Source organism: Macrosteles quadrilineatus, unplaced genomic scaffold, assembly GCF_028750875.1.
Source record: "Macrosteles quadrilineatus isolate MER2022 unplaced genomic scaffold, UCM_ALF_1.0 Scaffold_1__1_contigs__length_201487025, whole genome shotgun sequence".
Classification (NCBI taxonomy): domain Eukaryota; kingdom Metazoa; phylum Arthropoda; class Insecta; order Hemiptera; family Cicadellidae; genus Macrosteles; species Macrosteles quadrilineatus.
The window spans coordinates 58387852-58399878 of record NW_026542594.1 but is presented as its reverse complement, the minus strand read 5'-3'; positions in this window follow the sequence as shown (position 1 = coordinate 58399878).

Below are 12027 nucleotides of genomic sequence, written 5' to 3'. Positions count from 1 at the left end.
AAAAATATCTACCGTGCTTGTTTAAAACTATTAGGTGGATTTAATTCAATGTCTAAACATTTTTACGTTAACAACACCAAGCTTTAAAAATTCATAAAGGTTTGCTAAAAAAATCTTTCACTAATGTATTATCATTTTCATAGCATAAACTAACATTTTGAATTCCAGACAGAAAACGCAAAAATTATACAGTAAGACATCAATTAAATTTAAAAAGAAATAAGGGGCAGCACTAAACGATAACTATAGTTCTAAATAAACATGTGTTTGTACGTAAAAATGGTTCTTAACTGCTACCACCGGTTCTAAGGAAAAGTAATAGTACCAAAAATCAACGTTTACATTTAAGAAAACAACTTTAGTACTTACGACCAATTCAAACTGTCCTTCTAATCAAACTGTATTATAGGAGTTAATCCGTTGGCAAATACAAAAATAAATAAATACACAGGCCACAAAACATGTAACATGTAACGTTAACAACTTAAAGCTTTAAAAACTCACTATGGTTTGCTCAAAAAACCTTTCACTTGATGTGGTGCAGTTCCGAAGTTATTAATCTCCCTTAGTTTTAATTTTTTTAAAGTTTTTTCCCATTAATACTATTATTTGAGAGCAACTTTTAATGTTAATATATTAATGACAGTTTGAAGAAACCACCTTTATCCAAACAAAGGTTTCCTAAGTAGGAAAAGTACCGATATCGTTGTCGAAATATAAGTAAGTAGAAACCAAAAGTGACACATTGGAAAAGCGAGTTTAGCTACATCTGTAAGTTAAACCTCTTTTGGTACGTCCAGAGTGCGCGCCGATTCAGATTCAGATTCAGATTTTCGGCGGCAGGAATGGCACATGCATTTAAATGGAAGTGTCCATAGTGGCCGCCGGTTTCCGAGCCGGCGCGCAGGCACCTGCTTACCGGAATGAATTCTTCATTCTGGTTTCAGATTCAGATTCAGATTTTGCTCGTTCGCATACTATTTAGTTAAATAAATTATACTATTTAGTTAAATAAATTATGTTTTTATAGTAAAATATTAATTTTGTCATTATTACTTTTAGGATTACCACTAAACGGTCTTCAGATATTTTTTTATGTTGGTTATATACACCAGTTTCTTACAATACGATGTCCAATTTTTATAATACGTTTCAGTGGTTCCCACTCAACGCAATATCATTTCTAGCTATAGGGAAAGGGATATATAATATCATGAACCCAATTTTTCACTGACTGTAACTTCACAACGGTTTCAGAGGCTATAATTTTACACGAGACCTTACCGTCAGACCGCCACCGCCCACCACCATAACGCATCATACCGTTCATAGCCGAACTGTTCGTGGGAAATTGTTAGCTCTATCACTTTAGCTGTCAAAACGTGTCGTTTGTAGGTTACATTTAAATTAATTTAACTGTCATAACCTAACGAAACTAACCAAACTTGCTGATAATGAAAATTTCGAATGAAGGTTTACTAATAACAAAAATAGTTCTTTTCGCAAAATAAAATTATAATGTCTCAAAATCAATTATATAATTTTTTAAGTTAATTATAAAATTAAACTATCATAACCTAACCAAACCAACCAAACTTGCTGATAATGAAAAAAATCGAGTCAAAAAGTAATGGTGTTCGCTCGAGCAGTGGTGGGTGGTGGTGGGCGGGTACGCATGTTAATTTCTCATCCGACAATTCTATAACAACAGCTGACTTGTTTCTTTGCTACCGAGTCAGTACCGGTGGCGTATTTCCTGCTTCGACTGTGAACACCAACAAAATATCTGACTCAGCCAAGCACCGAAAATCTGAATCTGATTCTGAATCTCAATCGGCGTGCACTCTGGACGTACCGACGATCACAGCGAAATCGGAAAGATCTTCCAAGATCGCAGCAACATCCACGATCACCCACTGCAGTTGGGATTTTTTACTTTGCCCTTTACACAACTGTCCTTGAAGTGCCGTCAATGAGTGGAAACCTTTTTTGTAAGCTATTGGTGACGATGATAAAAAAATTTAAGATTTCCAGCACTAATACAACACTTTCTCGGTATTTTTCCCGGTTATCAAAACTCAAGAACAATCGTTGCACTTGCGATTAATTAAACCGGTTAAGTAAGGCACAACGTTTTTTATCTCACTTGGTTTGGATGTGCTAACAAAACTTGATCGGAAATGGTTGCGGTATTTGTAAACAACTTTTAATGTAAACATATCGGTGACAGCTAGAAGTGAGAATTAATCCAAACAGCTGATCGTTATTTCATAAAATGTAATAGTAAACATTGGGAGAAAATTTGACAAAAATCAAAGAAAATTGGGGTTTTGATGGTTCGTTATTTTGTTTTCAAAGAAACGAGGCCATGTTTTTATAGCCAAAGACACTCTCACCAATCTAGTAAATACAGAAACATGATTAGAACCTTGATCGGTACTCTAGTTTTCTAGGAGTAGGCCGCGTAAAATGACATTTTGGCGTCACAGACGGAATGACAGAATGGACAAACATACAGACAGACAGAAATTGAGATAAGACTCGTTTCGGCTTTCTTAGGCGACGAAACGTAAAAATAACCAAAAACTGCATGATTCTAAGCAATGTACAGACAAAACTGTAATTGTATTTACATAGATAGACGTATAGTTTCTCATAGGTGCTATAGAAGGCCGATTGGAACCACCATCTGTTTATTGTCACTTTCATAAATTACAAACGTTGATGAAATAGTCGCACTTTATGATTCCATGGCATGTTTTCATACGAATCGAAACTCAATAGTACATTCATCAATTTCAAATCTTTTTGATTTAAGTTAATTCTTGTTAACGATATCGATATCTTGATTTTTTAACTGCATTACACGACAAATATTTTACCCTGCTTAAGTTTTTAAATAATGGTGCAATATAATGAATAATATAGTTCTTCACACGGGGAGAAAGTGTTTTTCAACCCTCACTCATTTTTTCGGGTTGAAAATAGTCACGCTCTAGTGAGGAAATATACTATAGGCTATAGGCCTCCACTATACTATAGTGGAATAGAATACAGAATAGGACTGGCCTCTAAGGAGGTAGGGGATGCGACGTTGCCACTTCGTTCTTGGCTGGTGAGCTGACTTTCACCTAGAGCCGGGGAGCGGGCGCGGGCATCCCTCTGACTCTGTCTTCCCACTTGTAGGGTAGTTTAACACTACAGATTATTAATTTTTTGGCGGTATCGGTTAGTGTTGTCATGTTTATATCACATGGATGATACATTCATCTCTTACATGATTATGGATAGATTATTTGCACAATTAATGACTTAAACCGCTACTAGATTTAGTTTTTGAAAAATATATTAACATACAATTAATAAATATAAAATGAAAATACATTTTATATAGGGTCACCTTTAAAAGTCTCTGGAAATATGTTGCCTATAGTCAAACGTTTGTCAACCCAAGGCCCCACTAGAAAACCCCAATTTTTAAACAAATCACCGTAACAATAAGAGCAAATGAATACATATGGTCCAAAAACTTTTATAGCAGTTCTAAAAATCTTGTAAATTGTTGCCCTTCTTATAGTTTGATACATAAAACAAATTAACATGGAAATGCAGAAGGTAAAATCTTTCATATTAAACATTTACAGCAATAGTTTGGTTGTGTTTAGGAAACGAAGTTGGTCAATGTTTAGGAATTACCCCAAAGCTGCCTTTCTTTGAACACCTATTGTGACCCTCACTCCGTTAATCTTATTATTGCCACTCGACTGAACTTAAACTTACGGAGAACAGGTAGCTCAATAGTGACGAAGACATTTCTGTAATATGTATTGTGATTTTAATATGTATTGTGATTTGACAAAAAAGTCCGTTAGTTGTAGATTGAATTTAAGAAAATTGAACTAACGTTTACATACATTAGGTTATGTGTTGCATTTATTAAAATAGTCATACGATATATTCACTCTTCTATAACAAAAAAAACTTCTAATGTAGGTACTCTAGAAATCCTCAAAAAACATACCAGGTAAAAAGGGAAATAGATAACATAACTGCCAATTTATTACCAAAATGACATAACTATTTTTATTAGAAAATATTATTACATTGCACTGGAAATTGTTGCATAACAATATTTACAAAAGAAAATATTGACGTATGAAACTTAAATAAAATTTTTAAGGGACAATGAAATTTTTATATACGCCTATCAAGATATTTGCATTACGTAAAGGCACCACGTTCGACATTACGATATCGCAAACGTTTCACGTGTACTCGTGGTCGTCCACGTCGCGTACTGTTGTCCGTATTCATTGGGCGAAACACAGTTCATAGACGGAGTCTTGACAAAACAGGAGGGTATACTAGAAACGCACAGGTCGGCTATCGGACAGAGACTGAGTGCGTGGCACAACTTGGCAACAGTGGACAGTTTTCTAAAAGCTGATTGGATGCCGCATGCCCCGCCCCACCCAACTCGAACTGGTTTCGGTCCTATTCTGTATTCTATTCCACTATAGTACCTGGGGACCGAGCGATTCTTCCAGATTAAATTTCAAGACATTTTGACCGACTTGAAGCCTATTCAATCTGGAGTACCTCAAGGCAGTGTCCTTGGACCTGTTTTATATTTACTATATACCTCCGACATCCCCGTGGGCCAAAATATTACGGTTGCTACGTTTGCGGATGATACTGCATTTCTCTCGATTCACGAAAATCCTCAAGATGTTTCAAATCAATTGCAAGTTACATTAAGTAATTTCGAACTGTGGCTAAAAAAATGGAGAACTAAAGTTAATGAAACAAAATCTTTTCATATTACATTCACGCTGAGACAAGAAAACTGCCCTCCAGTTACTTTGAATAACATAGCGTTGACAGAAGTGGACAGCGTTAAGTATTTAGGATTCCACATGGACAAAAGATTAACCTGGAAAACACATATTTGGTGTACAAGATCAAGCAATGGACTTATTCGTAAACTCAACTGGCTTCTAGGCAAAAAATCAAAGCTTTCGTTGACCAATAAACTCACACTTTACAAAGTTATGATCAAACCTATTTGGACGTACGGGATACAGCTTTGGGGAACGGCAAGCAAATCCAACTTAGCAATTATTCAAAGAGTTCAGTCAAAGGCGCTACGAAGAATAGTAGATGCCCCGTGGTTTGTCTCGAATCAAACAATCTATGAAGATTTCAAAATACTTACAGTAATTGAGGAAATAACAAGAATTACCAAGAAATATCAAGAAAAACTCTAAACCCACCCTAACAATATAGCCGTTAACTTGCTGGACAATAGTGATTTTCCCAACAGACTGAAAATTGTGAAAGTTCTTGAACTCCCATACCGATTTGTATAGTTTTAGTTATGACATGACTATTTAATTTTGCAAGATCTTTCACTGGGGAGATTCTTGGTCACGTCACTTATTTATATTATCCCTTTTATTAATTGTTCAGAGTACTTAACAGACTGTAAAATAAAAATGAAGTTAAAAAAAAGATTATAAAACAATAACAAAATCAAATCAAAACAAATATATACTTATAAGGCAATACGTCAGCTCATTTTTTGTTTGCAATCTGGGTGACGTCAGCAAATTTTTTTCATTTTATTTTATTTACTATCTGTTAAAAAAATAGAACAATAAGCAAATATGATAACATTTAAATACAGTAGTTAGTCTTTATACAATAATAAAGCTAACACACAAACTTTGAATATTGGTACAAAGTATTAAGTCCATAAATTTCTAAAAACGACAACTTAGGCCCAAAACATGGTATCTTTTCAATCTATATACAGTTGCTGTTGTCCAACAAATTTAAAGCACAAGTTAGTTAGTATGGTATTCTAATTACTTTAAGTATTTGGCACTTAAACTTGAAATTTCTTCTTTGACCGTTGGGGTTCTACTGTCCCTGTGAAACACTTCGTTATTAAGGTGCCTGGAGAATGTGCCTTAGAACCTTAGAGTGGAATCTTTGGACGACGTTCAGATTTGATTAACTGGATCTCCCCCACTGTTGGATACCTTACGTCCACACTGGTTTTAGAATATTTTTGTAAAAAAGTAATTTATTTTATATTGTTAATTTTGAATTTTGATTTAATGGCCACGAAATATTTCTAAATTTTAAATTTAACGAAATTCACTTATTCCAGATGTGGCTTTTCCAAGTGAGTCTTCTGTCAAGGTTCAAGCCCAATTATTTAACCTCATTTGGATCATTTGGATTTGGATTTGAACTTTATTTAGGGTAACTGGAGGACACGTGTCTAATCTTTTTGTAAAGGTTGTATGGACACATTTACTCTCATTTACTTTGATTCCCCATTTTTTTAGCCAATCGGAGACATCATCGAGTCCAGTCTGCAACATTCGTGAAGCTATCACAGGGTTTTCATGAGAGGCTATAATAGCAGTATCATCAGCGAAGGTTGCAATTTCGATATTAGGATTTTCAGGAAGGTCCGCCGTGAACAATGTGTAGAGAACTGTGCCCAATACACTTCCTTGGGGAACTCCTGCTTGAATTTCGTGAAGTGGGGTAACAATATCACCAAATTTTACTCCGAAGTGTCGATTGAAAAGGTAATACCTCATGAGATTGAAAAATGTGTGGGGAAGATAAATTTTTAGTTTGTAGAGTAAACCAGTAGACGTCAGCAAATGACGGGAATAGCACTCCTATGTATTTTCCTTCCACCAATGGAGCATACCATTCAAGGAGACTCAAATTACAAGGACATGGTTTTAAGCATAGTAAAAGAAATAATGTTCAACAACTCGAATAGATACACCATACAATGGATATCTGGTCATGTAGGCATAAGAGGTAATGAGGTGGTTGATGAACTAGCAAAAGCTGCAATAAACAACTAAATTAACCAAGAATTCTACGTCACAATGGATGATATCTGAAATCATTTCAAAGAAAAAGAGACGATGATTATGAATGACTAGCTCTACCCGCGGGCTTTGCCCCGTTTAACTTTATAAGTGAGCTCGTTCGCATGGCTCAATCACGTCCTGGCTAGGTTGGAGCTCGTTCGCTGCGCTCACTTGCCTTCAGGTTAGCTCGTTCGCTACGCTAACTCGCCTCCAGGTTGAAGTTCGTTCGCTACGCTCACTCACCTTTTGGTTGCAAATTAGCTGTTGTCATAAATGTAAAAGAAATAATAGTGCTGCACCCTGTTGGTAATCCTTGTAACTTTAATGGTATTGAACATCATAGAACAGAACTAACTTGTTTAATTGAAACAGCTGTTAAGATTCATTAATTCCATTTAAATATGAGTACTCAGAATAAAAAGTTTAGTCCAGTTTAGTTTTCCTATTTAATGCCTAAAGAATCAGTGTACCAAATTTCAGCCTCCTAGGTAAATGGGAAGTAAGAGAATTAGTGATGTGTGAGTGAGTCAGTCAGTCAGTCAGTGAGACAGTGAGGGCTTTGCCTTTTATATATATAGAAGATAAATTAATAACAACACACAAAGCCCAATGGTATAAAAGTGTAATATGTTTCATATTGACACATTGATTTATGTTCTTTGCATTTATTTACTGTCATATGTTTTTTGTTATTTATTCCAGTTATTGTGATTTGTTTATTTTTTGTCTTGTCTTCATGAATTACAAAAATACAGTCCTTTTTGATTTGTAATAGTCTGACATTATTTCTACATTAATTTGGTGCCGAAACCCGACTTTATCATGTCAATAAGAAGATCAGAGAGGGAAAGACACCCTGCAGACAGATATACTCCAGCAATTGGGAATAACAACGACAAAACTGTTAATCCAAAGCCAAGTAAAGACCAACCATCAGTATCTGCCAAATCTAGTACTTCTTCTAGTAGACGACGATTAATGGAAGTAGAGTTGAAGAAGCTGGAAGAAATACAGAAATTGGAAAGAGCCCATGAAGAAAGAGAAATGGAGCGACAACGACAAGTTGAAGAAATGGAGCGACAGCGACAAGTTGAAGAAATGGAGCGACAACGACGAATGGAAGCTAGAGAACTAGAGCGACAGAAGCAACTGCTGACAGCGAGAGCTGAGCTTGAGTCTGCTTCAGTGTGTGGCAGTCAACTAGTCAAGCCGCCCAAGTAATCGAGGTCAAGTAATCGATCTGAAACCAAGGTAGGACTTAGCATAAATCTTGATGATGAGGAAGAACCGCAAAGCAAGGTTGAAAGGTGGTTGAATGAAAAAGAACCGACAGTTCTTAAGTCCTCATCAGCCATCATGACCTCAGCGGTGCAAAGCTTGCGGATACCTTCCAAAAAGCTATACAGCCTGTTTCATTTCGTCAAAAACTTCCAAGCTTCAGTGGCAAGCCTGATGAATGGCCGATATTTTTTTCGGCGTATGAAAAAACTGCCTATCTTTTTAGTGAGGATGACAACCTCATAAGAGTAAGGAATTGTCTAGAGGGAGAAGCATTTAAAATGGTTAAGCCTCTTTTTGTCTCAAGTCAAAATCTTAAGTCAATTATCAAGACCTTACAGATGCGTTTTGGTAGACCAGAACTCATTTTGGAGTCAATGTTAAAAAAGACTCGTAGACTACCTTCTGTCAAGGAAGACGACACTACAAGTCTTGTTGAGTTTTCGATAAATATTTTGAATTTTACTGCTACAGCAGAGTCATTACACCTAGAAAATTATGTATTAAATCCTTACTTACTAAATTAATGTCTCAACAAACTTCCCTATAGTTTAAAATACAGGTGGGCTGAGCATGTAAGTAATAATGCTCTAAGCAGTCCCGACTTGAAGGAGTTTTCCACTTGGTTGGAAAAACAATGCTCAATCCTGAGTATTTACTTTCGTCCTACAGAAGAGAAACTCTGGCAGAAGAAAACTGACATAAAGCCGGTTTATACCAGTTCTACTGAAGACAAACAGTTTAACTGTATGTTTTGTCTCAACAGCCACGAAATTGAACGATGTGGAGTTTTCAGGAAGGCAGATGTATCGCAGAGATGGAAAATGATTGTCGAAAAGAAACGATGTTTCTTCTGCTTTCGACGTCACCAGCTTCAAAAATGTAAAGTAAAAAATGTTTGTGGGATAAATGGGTGCAGGTTGTTTCACCATCGTCTTCTCGATACTGACAAAATTGAGAGGTTTCCCAGACAGGACAGCGAACCGAAAAATAAAGAAATTATTAGCAGTCATGTTGTTAATAACCGGGTTTTACTAAGAGTATGTCCAGTGACATTATATGGCCCAAGTTGTCAGATCCACACTTACGCACTCTTAGATGACGGGTCAACCGTATCTTTGTTGGATTCAGCTACAGCCGATAAATTAGGCGTCAACGGTAGTATTGAACCCCTCACGACATGCTGGTCCAATGCAACCCAACATTTCGACCCAACATCCATGAATGTGAAAGTTAAAATTAAAGGGTTATATGAGGACGAAGTATTTACATTAAACAATGTACGTACCCAGTCACCATTGGACTTACCAAAACAAATGGTGGATACTGTCAAACTGAAAAAGAAGTGGTCTCACTTACGGTCAATTGGTCAACCTTTACCGTCAGCAAATTTAAAACCTACAATACTTATAGGTCAAGACAACTGTGACCTTATTCTAGCAAGGAAAATAATTGAAGGTCCTCCCAACTCTCCAGTCTTGTCTTGTAGCCGTTTAGGCTGGACATTGCACGGTAAATGTCATGAACACATTGGGCGAGTAGATAGTCAATTCACTTTAACGTCTTTTGAAAGTGAGAAACTTCATGATATTATCAAAGATTCTTTTGAAATCAAGAATTATGGCGTGTCTGCAGTAGAAGATGACAATGTAAAATCAGTTGAAGACGAAAAAGCCCTCAAGATTTTAGAAGATACAACCAAAAAGTAGGGGATAGGTATGAATCTGGCCTGCTGTGGAAGTCGGAAGACTTTAAATATCCACCGAGCTATGAAAATGCGATGAAAAGACTTAAGGGTATTGAAAGGAAGATGGCAAGAGACGAAAACTTTCATAACAAATACAAAGGCAAGATCACTGACTATGAAGAAAAGGTTACATCAGAAAACTACGTGATGACGAAGCTAATGTTATAAATGACCGGACTTATTATCTGCCTCATTTTGGGGTAATAAATCCAAACAAACCTGACAAACTGAGGTTAGTATTTGACGCAGCTGCTAAAGCGAATGGTGTATCATTCAATGATGGTTTGCTTAGTGGTCCTGACCTTTTGAACCCTCTGCCAGCAGTACTTCTCAAATTCAGATTACGAAAACTTTCAATCGCGGGTGACATACAAGAAATGTTTCATCAAGTACGTATCAGAAAAGAAGATGTCGATTCGCAAAGGTTTCTATGGAGAGAAGATCCGAACAACAAACCAGATACCTATATCATGGAAGCAATGATATTTGGATCAACGTGTTCTCCGAGTACTGCCTTGTATGTAGTAAACAGCAACGCCAAGAGGTTTCTACAAATTTACCCAGGAGCAAATAACGCGATCAACTCAAGTGAATACATGGACGATCTACTAGACTCTACTGATACAGAAGAAGAAGCTAGACTTAGAATACGACAGATAACAGAAATTCCAAGTCCGGAGGTTTTAAAATCTGTAACTGGTTGTCGAATTCAAAAGAAATTTTACTTGAAATACCGGAAGATTTGAAGGCAAACTCTACAAAACAGCTGCAACCTGAAAGTCGTCTACCTACAGAACGTATCCTCGGAATGTGGTGGAATGCTGAAACTGACCACTTTTAATGTCACAGGAACGCCAAAAAGGTACAGTTAGTTGAAACAAGATATCCGACCAAACGTGAAGTTTTAAGAGGAGCTATGTCCATTTTCGATCCATTGGGGTTAGTTGTACCTACAACTATAAAAGGGAGAATGCTTGTTCAAGACATTTGGTGAACAAACATAACGTGGGACGAGGTTCTTTCAATAGAACTTAGTAAAAAATGGCAAGACTGGCTACAAGAAGTAAAATGTCTGCAGAGCTTCACCATACCTAGATGCTATTTTGACGTAAAAACAATTGAAGAAGTTGAACTTCATACGTTTGTCGATGCTAGTGAAGAGGCCTATGCAGCAGTTTCATATCTACGCCATGGATGTGCCGGAGGTACTTACAAGACCATGCTTGTTATGGCACGTGCCAAAGTAGCGCCACTCAAACAAACAACCATTCCCCGACTAGAACTGTAAGCAGCCGTTCTTGGATGCAGAATAGCTTGTAGCATCATAAGAGACATCGACTTAACTATATCTCGTCAGATATTTTGGTCAGTTTCTGTAACAGTTTTGCATTGGCTGAAATCCGACCCTAGACAATTCAAACAGTATGTTTCGAATAGAATTGGAGAAATTCAAGATTTGTCTAAACCCGAAGAATGGAGATGGGTTCCATCAAAACAGAATCCGGCAGATGTTGCAACTAGAAGTAACAAAAAGTTTACATCAGCCATGCATTCTGAATGGATCCACGGACCCTCATTTCTAATGCGAGAATCGAGTGACTGGCCAATACAACCGTCCACTCTACAAGTCAAGGAAAATGAAGAAACAAAGAAGAAATTTGTCGGAGTTGTGAACAGTGATGAAAACCCTCCTCTTCTGACTGTTGACAACTTTTCTTCTTGGGAAATAGTGACACGTGTGTTAGCATGGGTACACAATTTTATTAGCACGCTAAGGTCCCATGCTACCGCCACCACCAAAAAGAAACTGAAAACTGTCAACGAAGATTTTGGAAATATACCAGAACTTTAACCAGAGGAAATTCAAAAAGCTGAACAGAACTTGATATCAATGTCTCAAAAGGCAAGCTTCAATGAAGAAAAAGAATTTACTGCTGAAGAACAAACCGCTACCGAATTCCAGTAGAATATTATCTTTAAATCCCTTTATTGATCAGTCTCTAATAAGAATGTCGAGTAGAATAATTAGATCACCAGAAATAAGCGAAGAACAAAAGCATCCTATCATTTTAGGTGGCAAAAGTCATACGGCAAAAC